Genomic DNA, 15,557 nt, shown 5'->3' with positions numbered 1-15,557 from the left:
ATGGCCAAGAAAGTTCAGAAGAGCTAAAACAATCATGGCAGGAGGAAATGACAGAGACTGAGAAGGAAGATACCAATAAAAAACAGATAAAATTTGTAAACATGTGGAATTCAGGGCTATTTGTGTGATGTTAAGCCTTTACACCCCAAGGCCCTTACAGACATTACTGGGTTACATCAGAGTTGATGGATACCTGGAGATCTTACGCCTAAAGTTGTATTATTAATTTCTAACCATTGTACAAACTAGAAAATTCTACAGAAAGTGTTTACATTAAGAAAAAGATGTGGGTGAACTAAAAAATGTAGTCATTAGGCTAAGTGATCAATCACTTATATAAAACATTTCATCATTCTCCAAAGGTATAGATAAATGGAGTAATTTCCTCTTTTTTTAAAAATATGGAATGCTTTGTGAATTTCCATGTCATCCTTGCACAGGGTCCTGCTAATGTTCTCTGTGACATTATATTTCTTACTTACCTTTTCTTTATCCTCCATCTATTGGCTGCTTTTCAAAATAGGCAAAAATCATTTTCAGCCAAATGATAACACTTATCGTGGGACATACTCCCTCAAATTCATAGCCAACGGTGATCATTATATTTATAGCAAAGACATGTACCTTGTATTTTCTATTTTCATTTGCCTTGCTTTCATTGGTTTATTTGTTTATTCATTATTCATTTATAATTTGTGACTTCCTAAGTGAGTTCTAAAACACCAGATTGAAAATGTATTCCAAACTACATGTCTAAACAATGTCAAATATGTGTAATGGTTTGGAAAAGACATACTTCAACTATGCCTTGTAATTTTTTCCCTGTGAACTCAGACTGACTGGGATTAAAAAAAAATCCACTGGTGTGCCCTGCCTTGTTGAGCTGGATATTCACATAGACCTGAGTATGATCCCACAGTTATTGATTAGAGAATATGTAAGTGGGATGCACCGTGAAACCCAAGCTGAAAGTCTCTTTTGGCTGTTTATACATAGATAGAGTGTTATCTACTCTTAAGATTGCTCTGCTCAAATGTAATGATTTCATCAGTTTCTCTTCCATTAAGACAAGACGAATGAGTAAGCTCTAACACCTTGCCAAAATATTTGTCATTGTGTTTTCTCCAAGTACAAATCTAAGAAATTACCCACTTTATTTTTAGGAAAAAAAAAATATCTCTCTTCCCCTCAGCATTTCAGTGTGCATTATCCTGATCTAACTCTTCTTTCCAGTAAAAAGTAGGGTACCCAGGGGACCTGGGAGGCTCAGTCTTTAAGTGTTTGCCTTCGGCTCAGGTCAAGATCCCAGGGTCCTGGGATTGAGTCCCGCATCGGGATCCCTGCTCAGCGGGAAATCTTCTCCCTCTCCTGCTACCCCTGCTTGTGTTCCTTCTCTCTCTGTGTCTTTCTCTGTCAAATAATAAATAAAATCTTTTTTAAAAAAGTTGGGGGGCGCCTGGGTGGCTCAGTGGGTTAAAGCCTCTGCCTTCGGCTCAGGTCATGATCTCAGGGTCCTGGGATCGAGCCCCACATCGGGCTTTCTGCTCCGCAGGGAGCCTGCTTCCTCCTCTCTCTCTGCCTGCCTCTCTGCCTAGTTGTGATTTCTCTCTGTCGAATAAATAAAATACTTTAAAAAAAAAGTTGGGTACCCATATTTTAAAATTCAAATATCCAAATTCACATAAGGTCTTTAGCCAATAATAATAAAGCTGCATTCCACAACATTTTTCGTTATCTTTTGGGGGATCTCAAATGCTGAGAGATATATTAATTAGTTCATAATTAACAATTATTAGTCTGGTCAAGACCCCACCTTTATTTTCCTTCATATTTTTTTTTCTTTCAATCTACTCCCTATCCTTCCCCTGACACCTACCATCTATCTTTCTCTCCCCTACAGGCAGCCATTTTTAATGAGTTCAATACAGGTTGCGCCTGGGTGGCTCAGTGGGTTAAAGCCTCTGCCTTCCGCTCAGGTCATGATCTCAGGGTCCTGGGATTGAGCCCCACATCCGGCTCTCTGCTCCGCAGGGAACCTGCTTCCTCCTCTCTCTCTCTCTGCCTGCCTCTCTGCCTACTTGTAATCTCTATCTGTCAAATAAATAAATCTTTAAAAAAAATAAAATAAAATAAAAAATAAAAATACAACCAGTATGTATCCGTGTCTTAATATACATAAGTAGTACTGTATTGTAGATCTCATTCTCTCCTGTGCTTTTTATTCATTCAACACTATATTTTTAAAATGATGCTATATGTACTAATTCATTGCTTCTAACCACTGCACGTTATTTCATAGGAGACATCTAACACATTTTAATTATCCATTCTTCCAATGATAGATCTAGGTTGACACCAGCTACTAGCTTCTACAAACTACGTCGCAGAACCTAGTGTTAAGTCAGCTACACATGGTGAATCTCTCTCCAAATACAGCAAATTGATCTAATCAGACTCACTAACACTTGCTATTACTGAATGTTTTAATTTTTACCAACTGATGAGTATAAATGTTTCTCTGACTGCTAGTGAGGGGGTACTATTGAACTGTATACTTATAAGTCATTTGCAGTTCTCTTCTGAGAATTGCTTTTTTTTTTTTTTTTTTTTTTTTTTTGCATCTATAGCAACCTTGGGTTTAAAATATGGCATGAAAGTTAGAAATCAAATTGTTTGGGGAAATTTCCAGGTAGTGAGAACTGTTAATTTTGTATTTGAATCACAGTTTCACAACTTAATTGTTTGTTGACTTGGAGTAAAGCACTCTCTGTGAGTCTCTTTGCATACATGCCAAGCATGTGAGTACACGTGTGTGCATAAAATGGGGGAAAATACTTATGTCTTATTGTGAAAAACTTATTGTTATTTAATATAGGATTATTTATATAAAGTTCACAGTACAATACATGAACAATTTTAAGTGCTCTGTAGAAGTCAGTTGCTTCCTAGTCTGTGTGACGTGTATGAGGAACTCAATAAATAGAACCTCATGATATTCATGTTATCGTCCTCATTGTCAGTGTATATTTGGGAAGGTTTAAGGACAACCTTACCTGAAGACAAACACAAATCACCTGTCTTAAGTTCTTAAGATCCTCTTCAGTCCTATATATTCACAGAATTCACCCATAAAAATTTGCCTAAACCTCCCAGATCAGATAGATATTTGATGTTTGCTATTTTCTTAAAATCTCTTAAGGTAACTTCTTTGAGTGTTCTCTAAACTGATTTTAAAGTGACCAAATAAATCCTCTAAAAAAATCTAAAAACTTTAACTGAAGCTATATTCCTTCCTCCCTCCCCCCTTCTTTCCTCCCTCCCTTCTCTCTCCCTCCCTTCTTCCCTTCCTTCCTTCCTTCCAATGGAGACCTAGTTATTTATGCAGCATCTTTATAAACTAACACTTTCTACTAGTTATCTCTTACCGTGTGATCAATTACCACAAATTTGGTGGCTGAAAGCAGCGCACTTTTATTATCTCACAATTTCTGTGAGCCTGGAGTCTAGGCATGACCTAGTTGGGTCCTTTTCTTTGGTTTTACAAAGCTGCAAGCAAGGTGCAAGCTGGACTGTATTCTTTTTTTTTTTTTTTTTTAACATGTAGTGTATTAATTGTTTCAAGGATACAGGTCTGTGATACATCAGTCTTACACAATTCACAGCAGTCACCATAGCACATACCCTCCCCAATGTGGGCTGTATTCTTATCTGGAAGCTTAAATAGGGAAGAATCGTCTTCCAAGTTTATTCATGTTGTTGGCAGAACTCATTTCCTTGCAGTTGTAGGACTGAAGATCCTGGCTCCTTTTGAGTGTCAGCTGGATGCTGCCCTCAGTTCCTAGCAGCCACCCCCATTTCCTAGAGGCCACCTGCAGCTCCTTGACATACAGGCTTTCCCACAGCTTCCATCTTGGAACCAGCAAGGACAGCCTCTAGAGTAGTCTGCTTGCCAGGCAGTCTTCTAGCAGGTAACATAATCTCAAGAGTAACACCCCCTTACCTTTGCCATATTCTTTGGTTCAAAGAAGGTCAAAGGTCCTGGCCACATGCAAGGGGAGAGAATTCCAGAAAGATGTGAACTTTAGGAGGCAGGAAACATGGAGGGTCCCCTAGATGGTGTCTGCCACACACCTCCAACACCCCAACATGTAAATAGGCACATAAAGGCAAAGACAGGGAACTCTGTTACCAGTGTTAAGTTCTGTCTTACTTACTTAGAAATCTTAAAACTTTGTAAATTAATTTTTGTAATTATAAGTTTTAAATTGTAATTGTAAATTTTATAAACATTGTAACTATTTAATCCTTTACAGTTTTTGTACCTCTCTTATTTGGCTCCTTCATTTGATAGAGCTCAGGTCATAGGGAATCAAAATTTAAATGACAGCTATAATATAATGTTACAAATGTTATCAGAGAGAAAGCCAAGGTGATGGGTAGGCACATGGGAAGGATACCCAACCTATTCTGGAGAGGAAAGGAAAGATTTCTCAGAGGAAGTGACTACAACATTTTAAACAGGAAATCTTGAATACTAGTAAAATAGCAGACTAAGAAAGTTTATACAGAGAACCAACATTTTTTATGACCTAAGCAGTAAGAAGAATTGCCTTTATTTTCACCTGTCTACTTGACATTACAGCTTAAAACTCAATAAACACACAGTAAAGTTTTAGTGATATATTATTAAAAGTGGGACTATAAACAAACTCATAAAAGATTATATTATAATGTCCTTGAATAAAATTATTATTAGATATCTAAACTTGGGCAAAACTCTTCTCCATGGCTCAGTTACCTCCTCTATAAAATGAATTCAAATTGGTAATTTCTAAGATACTTAACAAGTTCTAAGTGCCATGATTCTATGAGTTTATTGGATTGAGAATGGCTTTATGTGAACAGGAACGATGGTGGTGGCATGCACTTGCACTGAGATTCAAACCTGTGTCTCTCAGCCTGTCCAAGCAAGACCTCTGCCAGCAAAGACTTTGTGGGGATTATCAAAAGGCTTCCCATCCCTGGTGGATACATTACAGAAAGACATTCACTCCTTCTTTAAGGCCCAGAGTTTTTCAAGAGCAATGAGAGATGGATTTCAGGCCCTCGAATGCCACAATCACAAAAAGTCTATGATGGTACTAAGTCCACTGTTATTTCTCATCCAAGTCGGACCATTCAAGGCTCCAGCTTCACAAGAAATCAGAAATGTTCTGAAAAAAATTACTACCAACCTCAGATACATATGAATTCCTGAACACTCCAGTTTTAGAAAATGAGGTGCTCTTGGATTTATTTTTAACATTATTTACCTGGGCACCTAACATCTTTGAAGGCAGAATTGTCTGTTAGTTCGAAATAATTTGATTTCATTCCCCCCACCCCAATTCAGTCTGTTTTTCAAGCTCTGGTATAATTGTGCTTAAGACATTTGGGGGAATGGCAAAATTGGGAGATTTATAAGGTGAAGGCTACCATCTTTCAAGATGGTTTTCCCATTTGCCCTTTCTGAATGATAGCTCCTGTCACAGCCCTCTCCCTCTGCCCCAGAGCCATCGGTCCACATCATCAGGCCCCTTCCAGGGAGCAGACACCCCCAGTTGGCTCCTCCCAGGGACTTGCTACCCACTGCACACTGTGACTCATCTCCCCAGGGGAATCTGAGTCACTGGTTGCCTGGTAGCTATTCAGGAGCCATTAGGCCCATTTAATCCCCACTGGTCCCAAAGGCCCAACCCAGCAGGCTTCTCTTCTTCCAACAAGGGATCATTTAGGTTCCCAAATGCCCTAGAAACTAAATGCCTTCTTTGCTGCCTCAGCAGCTGGCAGATGGGTGGACTATATTTTTTGTTCAGTTTTGGCACCAAGCTGGATAGTCAAAGGCTGAGCAGCTCCTGGAGAGAACCAAGCTCAGGCTGGAAGTCCTCCAGGATATGACACCCACCTCCACCATACAACAGAGCCCAAGGAGGGTCTAAATTGAAAATATGAAGAATACTATACGTATTGAGTAATGTTTTATAGATATAGGGGATAAGAAGCCGTTTCTTTGAAATAGCAATTTATTGAATTTTAGCTCAGAGAAATGGTCACCCTTAACTATCATTATTATCAATACCATAATAACTAATATTTATACCTAGTAATCATTTACTATGTGCAGACTTTATGCTAAGCACTCTCCTGAATCATCTAATGAAATCCTCACAGTGCACAGAGTTCTACCTGCTATTATTTTATTTCAAGGGCAATCTCCTTTGATTCACAAATAATTTTACAATAACTCAATAAGTAAAAAGTTTAAATGACTCCCCAGAAAGTGTTTAAAAATGAGACAGATGGATATGTACTGACACAGAAAGATGTTCAAGGGATATTTTAAATTGGAAAACAAAATGAAACAAAACCCGAAAGCTATTCCAAAAGTTTCTTTTCTGCAATTTTGAACTTCCTGCAAAAATGATTGCATTTGTTTTGTAAAGAGAAAATGTGTATCTATGTTACTATACAAAAAATAAATATTTACTTACAAGGAATTATGAATTAAACTGTTAATATAGTTAATTCTAAAGAATGGGGTTGCGAGAATGCCTGGGTGGCTCAGCCCATTGAGCGTCTGCCTTCAGCTAAGGTCATGAACCCAGGGTCCTGGGATCAAGTCCCACATCAGGTCCCCTGCTTCTTCCTCTGCCCCTTCCCCCTGCTTGTGATCTCTCTCTCTCTCTCTCTCATAAATAAATAAATAAATAAATAAATATCTTAAAAAAAATAGTGTGGAAATGAGAAGGAAGGAGATGGACTCTCATTTTACTTAAGATTTTGTAATTGTACTTTAACTACAAACACTACATTGATTTTTGTAATGGAGAACTTTTTAAAGGTAAAAGTAAATAAATAAATGAGGTCATAGTTTTGTTGGGTTCTATATATTTCCTTTATATTACTCAAATGAGCATTTCATCAGTTTTAAAGCATCGATATAATGACAAGCCTCTAAACATTCACAATTAACTAAAATAAACCTAAAGAAAGTAATGAAGTCTGCATCTGTATTTTTATTAGACTAGATAAACTGATCCAAGTAGATTGTGCTAGCAGTTACTTAATTCCTTATAATAACTAAATAATGATGATAATAATTATGACCAACATTTAGATTTTTAGATTTACAGACTAAGATTGTAATTTTCATTTGACCCTTAGAGTGGTCTTATGGAGCTATTTTATCCTAATAATAATAGCAGCAATCAGATATTGACACTGACATTCCCTTGTGCCAGGAACTGTACAAAGTACTTGACATACACTATCTCATTTAATATTTAAAACCACCTTATGGATTAGGCATGCATTAGGTTCAGCAGCAAGTAACAGAAAATAAATGCCTCAAACAAAATAGAAATATGCATTTTTTTCTTCTCTAGGAGCCTGGGCAAATGATCGAGGGTGTTGGCAGTGATTTTGTAATCCTAAGTGACCCAGGTTCCTGTTCTTGCTCCGCTATGCCCCACACTTTGCTTACCTCTCATTTTTCAAAACCGGTGATTCAGCTCTACCCTCTGTGTCTAAATCCCAGAAGGGGAGAAAATGGGAAGCCAAAAGTCAATCTCCTTCTTCTTTTTATGGAAACTTCCTAGAAGCTGCAGACCACCACCTCCATTTTCACCTCTTTGGGAAGAAATTAATCGCATAAACACATCTAACTGCAAGGGAGGTTGGGACTGTGGACTTACCTTTGGGCATCCTAGTGTCTAACTAACTTTTGGGGAGTCTTGGCTGATAAAGAAAGGAAGAATGGATATTGGGATAAAACTCACAGTCTCCATCATGGTGTGTTGTCATTCTAGTTCTACAAGTATGGAAACTGAGATAAAGAGGAGTTAATAAATATGAAGAGGAGTTAACAAATATGCCCAATGTCGCACAGCTCGTTAGCAGTATCACCAAGTTGTCTTGGCTGATGGCCACGCTCTTTTCACTGTGGCAGAGTCCCTGGGACACTCAGTTCATCTCCTTCTTGGGACAGTAAAGCAAACTTTACTTTGTTTGCTACATTAGCTATTTTGTTTATCATGAATAAACAGACACTTTAGACATATTTACTTTTGGTTGATACATAGTTTAAAAGTAGGGTTCCTAGGATGAATTAAAACATTCCATCTAATAGCTGTAAAACTAACATTCAGTAACTTTTTGAAATAAGGAATATAATCTCTCTATACATATATGTATATATATGTATATATATTCTATGTAATGTAATATGTATTATATGGACTAATAAGGAAATCCTTAGATAAAGATAAATGACTTCCCTTATATCTATCAGGAAGACTGGCTTGTTCACTTACTATTAGAAACTATGACACGCAGGGTGCTGGCTGGCTCAGTTGGTGGAGCCTGTGACTCTTGAACTCAGAGTCGTGAGTTCATGTTGGACATGGCGCCTACTTAAAAACAAAACAAACAAAAGCTATGACACACGTAAGACTACATTAAATCAGATAAAAGGATGGACTGACAGTAGTCTGAAGATGATTGCAATAACAAGGTCATGCAGCTACCTAGTCAAATGTTACATATCTATGTGTCTTAGACTGTAACAGAAGTAAAGATGTGTGTTCAACCTCAACTGCACTGCTAGGCACTTGAAATGTGACTAGTCCAAATTGAGGAGTGCTAGAAATGTAAAATAAGATTTCACAGATATTCAAAGACTTAGTGCAAAAATAAGAATGCAAAATGACAATAATTTCATATTGAAAAAAATAATTTTATATTGACTACATGTTGAAGTGATACTTTAGATATAATGGATTTAAATATATATCATTAAATTTAACTTCACCTGTTTCTCTTTCCTTTTAAAATATGGCTGCTAGGAAATTTTCCTGCTCACATTTGAGGCTCATGTTATTATCATTTTTTTTTTAATCCTGATGGTCTATATACACAGCAGTAAAGACGAAGACTGAAGACAAGGACAAAGGTCTCTACCATTGTCCAACAGGAAATAAGAGTCTTGGAGTATATTGAATTTTCCAGGTACTAGTGAAATGCTCTCTGTTTCTGAATAGCAATATTTCAACAGGAATTCTAGACTGAGTTAACATCCTCTGGAAAACTATCCCATAACTAGCCCATTCCCTTTAAAAAGAAAGGAAGGAGAAAGAGAGAAAGAGAAAGAGAAAGAAAAAGTGAAAGAGAAGAAGACAGAGGTAGAGAGAGATAAAGATATGGAGGTTGGGTGGAGGGGGGAGGGAGAACCATCTGATGACTAATCCGGCTCCCTAGATCTTCCAACATAAAAAAGGGGTGTCTAGAATAGGAGATAAATGCACTTCTGGTGCATAAAAGGAATTTGCTCCAGTGGAAGTAAATGCACTGATGTTGAACCAGTTGTGATGCTTTTAACTACAAATAATAGAAAAATAGATTGGAGCAATAAGGAAACACATTGTCTTAACACGAAGGCCAGAGATAAGGCAGACTCTGGGTGATAAGGCTACTGCTCCATTTCTCTGCAGATTTCTCCAGATCTGCCTTCTCGGCATATTCGCTTTATCTTCAAATTATGTGGAATAACATAATAAAGACTGCTTTTCTTCGTATTATTCCATCTAATTCTTGCCACATTCCACATCATTAAAAGTCCCCAAAATAGAACTACATAAATCTTTTCACAGGTTTTTGCTGGCGTTTATTTACTTACTTGCTTCCTTATTTATTTGGAACCTGCCGTATGCCACGGAGGCACAACTCGAGCTCTAATGGAGCTTGCTGTCTCTTTCTTTTTAGGTAAAATAGACACTTGCAAACAAATCATATCTTCAATGTTGTCAAAACAGTCGGGTTCTTCTGTATACTTAAAGCTACCCATGTCCTAAACACACCTCTAGAAGTTCACGTCTTTGAGAACCAGTGGCCAAATTGAGTGGAAGAGCCAGATTGGTCAGTCCAAATTATTCCTGACAAGAAACTTGTATCAACAGGTTTTTCTGTTCTTCAGTGATGTAGGTCTCTCAATGACTAATTCTTGTGGAATTACAGGGTGATTCCTGCCAGATGTCTTTATCAAAAGAGGAGAGTGAGGCTTTAATGCTCCATCAACTTTCTTGTCTCTTTCTACCCAGGAAAAAACATAGAGGTGTGCGCCTCTCCAGGGCACACCTCTAGGATAAAGGCCAGGTGGGGCCACTTGATTTTACTGGGATAGCACCATTTCTCAAAACACATCCAATAGCAGGGGGTCCATGCAGAAACAAATCATCCCCCCTTTTGAACTGGTGAGCATTTTGTCTGTCACTCTTACATGGCGTTTTAGATCCCTTGCCATTTGAAGCAGACCACCGTGGTTCAAATTCCTATTTTAGTGATTTTGGATGGGATATCTCACATTTGATGATCACGTTCCCCATGGAAGTTCTGTCTTTAATTCTTTGTGATGTAGTTTTGGTTTTGTTTTAAAGTTCATTTAAAACCTGGTGGTGGGGGGAACCCTAGAAAACCAAAGCTCAAAGAATGAATGGCTCTCTGACCTCCCCAGCTCAAGCTCTTTACCAAAAGCATTTGGGAGGCACAGTGGCCCATGACCTTGATCACCTCTCCTGGACATTCAAGGATCCAGGACTTCCCTGGATCCCTTATATCTTTTCAGGAAATTCAGTTGGCGGGAGGTCTCTAAAAATATTAGGAGGAAACAAAAACCAAGCCCGACCTCCATTTCCCAGTTTTTCAATGTCAGGCACTGGAATGTGAGGGTTAAGCTGCCACTCATTTTTTGCTTTAACGTCCAACAAGAAAACACGGGAATGCTGTGCCACCCAGAAGTCAGCCAGTAAATATTTCTTGAAAGAATAAATGAATGAGTAAGTCCCCACTTTCTCATTCTGGAAATTGCTATGAAGTTCTATCTTCAAAGACTGTTTACTTCAGGCCAGTCTCAGAAAGAACAACCAGTCGCTGTGATACAAGGGTGTTAACAAGTTTTCAGATGTGGGATTTTTCCTCAAGCCCTGATTAAGTTTCATAACCATTTCTCCATAGCAGATGATTTTATCCCAAGACAAGGAGAAAACAAAATGTCTTTAGTGCTCCTCAATTTTACCACTACCTTGGCCAGGAAATGAGAAAATAGAAGATAGTAAGGATGACTGACTCACTCTTCAATTGCAGAAGGAAGGTATTTCTTGTAATTTAGAACAGTTCTTTGGGCTCTACACAGATGAGTGAAATATGGGGCCATTCTTCTTGGCATTCTAAGTTGAATTGGCCATTGAAGCTTCTCAACCTTAAATGGAATACTTGAAGACTTCTTTCACTCAATTGAGTGCAGTTGTGTTATAGGAAAGTTGACTCAGCTTTGAACCCTTCATCAATCGCGGAAGTTCTCTCTTTGTGGTAGGCCACGAGACCACCCGGCTCCATTTCCCGGCACTCTAGGCCCTTTGCCTGGACAGATGGATCTTACCTCGTGATACAGATAACTGTCCCCATTGATGTTTAATGTTTTTAGTGGTATATTTATAACACACATGCACACACACACACGATGTTTACAGGAGTGAATTCATAACACACACATATATGTTGGTTAATGCATAAAGACTAATACCTTCCTATTTTATTACTTATAACAGTCCACAATTATTAATAATTTTTCCACAAGACTCTTGATCCTGAGGTGGACTCATTATAAATAAAGTGAGGGCCTCACCACAAAAGAGCATCTCTTTTCTTCCAAATGACTCTCTACCGCACATCCTGCCATTCTATCTCTATCTCCTTTCCCTGCTCTACAAAGGAGAAATACACAAAGGCTCTTCTAGGGATACTTGTCAAGGATTAAAATTCACCATCCAGCATTTATTCCTTTGATACAATATGTTCTCACTTGATGATAATACATCTAGAGAAGTTATAGGTTTGACCTTGTCATCTTAGCTTTTTATATGATTGTGAAGAATGCAAAGACTATGAAGAGACTAAATAAATCTTCACAGTGCTATTAGAGGCAGATAAGGTTTTAACAGGCAATCTGGGATATCAAGGAAAACCTTTGCCTATCAGGGGCAGGCTTGGCACTAAGACATTATCTTTTGCCTATTGCATATGGCTAGTGAGGAATATAAAAGAGTAACACAACCATGGGAAGCTCTTGGAACAGCGTCAGGTCCCAACAAACTTTGTTGAATTTTTTAATAACTTGAAATTAAGTGAGCCAAAATTTAATTGTTAAAATATATGTTACTGGAATTATTTCACAGTAAGATTTAGAGTCAGAAGCACTAGGATTCATAGACCACCTTTGCCACTTGTGACTCGTCAAGTCTCAGAGCCTTCTTTTCAGTTACAATGGATTTAGTAGACCTATCTTACAGTGTTGCCTTTAAGTAAGACAATGTATGTGAATTATTTAACACAATTCAAATTCATTTAAATAATAAAGATAGTGATGATAATGAGTACAATGATGATGATGATGATGACAATGATGTTTTCTATTTGAGAGACACTTGTCAAGATTTTACCTTTTTCAGTGACTCTATTTGTGTTAAAATAAAACCCCTTAGATCCCCCAGTTATGACATCTATGATGTTATAGCACTGAGTTCTTTGAATATTAATTTCTTTTGACTTAATTTGATAAGTCCAAACCTATACACAGTCTCAAGGCCCAACTTGGATCAGTATTACTGATGACTTTCCCATCTTCATGCATGCTTTGAGCTCTTTTCCATATAAGCAAGTTGGAGGTTACATGTTGTCACATTTATTTCCTCAGCACTCTATCAGCCCTTTGGGTTCCACCTTGAGGACTTGGCTGGTTTGTGCTTTCTTCTTGACGTTGACTGTTTCCAAAGAATCAGCTAAGATGGATTCCTCACCCAGGATAATTTGATAATACACACACGCGCACACACACACACACATGCACTCGCATGTGCGTGCGCATGCACACACGACTTATGGGTCCTCATAATGGTTTTGATGGCTCTGTTTCAGTGGTTCTCAAAGTGTGGTCCCTGACCAGCAGCAGCAGCACCTGGGAACTGTTTGAAATGTAAATTCTCAGGCTCCCCTCCAGACTGACTGAATCAAAAACCACGGTGGGGCCCAGCTATCTGTGTCTTACCCAGCCCTCCCGGTGATACTGATTAGTGTGCTCAAGTTAGAAACCACTGCTCTGTTCCATAGTTTACAACTGCTTTGACCACAACCCATAGCCGACACTCACTTCAAAAGGAGATCAAAGTGGTTGGATCATTTCTGAGGCAGTTTAAGATTTTAAAAGGTATAAATCTGTTTTTCTTTGAATCTAAGTCTCTTATAGGATAGATCCTCATCCTCCACATATTCATACATCTAGCACTTAACAGCCGAAGGTTAAGGTTCAGCCAGGGAATGGTGATGACAGTTTCAGTAAATGTCTTCCAGGCAACTTACACTAGCTCCCCATAATTCACTATAACGGAGTAAAATTAGAATAGGGAAAATTTTCCCCACGAAACTAGTAAGCTATTCATCTTGAACTTAAGAGTTTTGAAACATTTCAAATTAACACCAAGTAAAATTTTCAGTAAGTGTGGTTGCATTTGACAGTTACATTCTGAATGGCTGATTTCATGGTTAGCAACTGTTTAAGGGTTTCAGTTTGGATGCTTAGTTACCTTCTCCCCTGTGAGATCTCCTTGACTACTGTCTGCCTTTACCTATCCTTGTAGCTGTGAGTTCTTTAGGCGAAGATTAATCTCCTTCTCAGTGGAGGAAAAAAAGTAGACAGTGAAATGTAAGTAACATCTATTGCCTTGAAATAAATATGTTTTAGACCCAAGGTCTCTCTCAAGATGTTCAAAGTCCAAAAACCCCTCTCACAGGGTAATAACTGCACTATAGCTTAAACAAATAGACTCCTGGCAATTACACTGCACATCATTTCATGCTGAATTATCGGCTTCTAAAAGTCAAGCCTTAATTCTTGTGGTCATCTCTTTTCAAAGAATTGTTTCAGCTTCTGAGAAGCCTTCTTTGACACTCTCACCTCATTTTCCCCCCTGCATTTGAAGTGCTCTTTTGAGTTTGCAAAGGAATCTCTTTTCTGAAATCCTGTTTCTGGCACAGGAATGAATTTAGATGAGTGAGAGAAGTGGCGAGATGCAAAGGGAAAAAGAGTATTATCGATCAAGATAAAAATGACACTGTGTTTGTTGTAGGTGGTTTATTATTATGCATTATCTCAATACTTAGGGAACAAGTGATTACAGTGCCTTAGAGGGACTTGTCTTCTTATACCTCACAGCTGTGATTCTACAATTGACTCTGAACGAGGAGAGAGAAACATCTTTAGTGTCTTTGGAGAATCAAACAAGGATGTTCTTTAGTAGACCTCCAGGAATAGAGATTCAGGAGGGGGTTTCTGGACAACTAAATTGTCTAGTCATCTGACACTAGCTGGGGTCCGTGCTCATCTTGGTGCTCATTCTCCTTCTCTGTATTATTTCTCTGCTGTTGCATAGCTTAATGGCATAAATCAATAGCACTCATTTGTTACTGTTATGACCTCTCATGGCTTTGGGGGTTGACTTGATTCGGTGAGGGGGGTGTCTTGTGGCTGCAGGTAGTGATTACAACAGCTGACCCTCCTCAAGCCCCCCTCTGGACCCTCAATGTGGTCTCTTCGGCATGACAGCCTCAGGGAATTGTGTTTCCAACATGGCAAGTAAGGGGTCCAAAAGTACACAGAGCTTCCATCAGTTTTTCGTTCTTTACCCTCAAATGTGAGCACACAGCCAAGGATCATCAGTTATCGGAGGAAGGCGTCTAACACAAAGATGAAGACTAAGTCAAGCAAAACCAGGGAAAAAAGGAACTCAGAGGAAATGGATACAATAACATATTATCTAGGTTTACCATTTTCCAGGGAGCCTTCTAATTGCATAGTACCTACTAATGTCATTTGTACCTTCCAACAACCCTATCCAATGGATACTCTTATTACATATATTTTATTAAGAAAATTGATAAGCAGAAGTCAGGTAACTTGCTTAAGGTCATCGGTCATAATCAATGGCACTGCTGGCATTTTAACTGATTGTGGAGTCTAAGCTCCTTACCATTATACTGTATGTTATAAGCCATTCCATGGAGCCTTAAAAGTGTAAACGTCTCTATATAACATCTTCAGAGACAAAAGTGGATATTGCATCCATGAAATGAGAACAAAATCCCTTTTAAAAGGAACATTAAAAAAAGAGTTCTTAAAATTAAAAAGAATGTAACAGTACCAAGAAAACCAGAAGAATTGTTTTGAGGAACTCTTTCAGAAACTAAATACAAGGCAAAGAGATGGAAAATAGAACAGAAAAAACAAGAACATCAGAGGCTTCATAGCCAATGAATAAGAGGTCCACAATCAGAGAAGAGATAAAGCAGAGGAGACAAAATTATCAAAGCAATAGAATAAAAAAGTTTGGAATCGAAGGACACATTTTTCAGATCAAAGAGGCACACGAAGGGTCTAGCAGAAGGAAGGAAGAAAAGCCCATATTAAGGCTTAT

General features: G+C 38.3%; 1 pseudogene; it reads right to left on the bottom strand.

Annotated features, from left to right (window-relative positions):
- Window positions 1-395: 395 nt before the first annotated feature.
- Window positions 396-482, bottom strand: LOC123951269 (annotated as a pseudogene).
- Between the last annotated feature and the right edge of the window lie 15,075 nt (window positions 483-15,557).

Source organism: Meles meles, chromosome 9, assembly GCF_922984935.1.
Source record: "Meles meles chromosome 9, mMelMel3.1 paternal haplotype, whole genome shotgun sequence".
Classification (NCBI taxonomy): Eukaryota; Metazoa; Chordata; class Mammalia; order Carnivora; family Mustelidae; genus Meles; species Meles meles.
The sequence above is the reverse complement of the archived record's forward strand: the minus strand, read 5'-3'. Positions and strand labels throughout refer to the sequence as shown.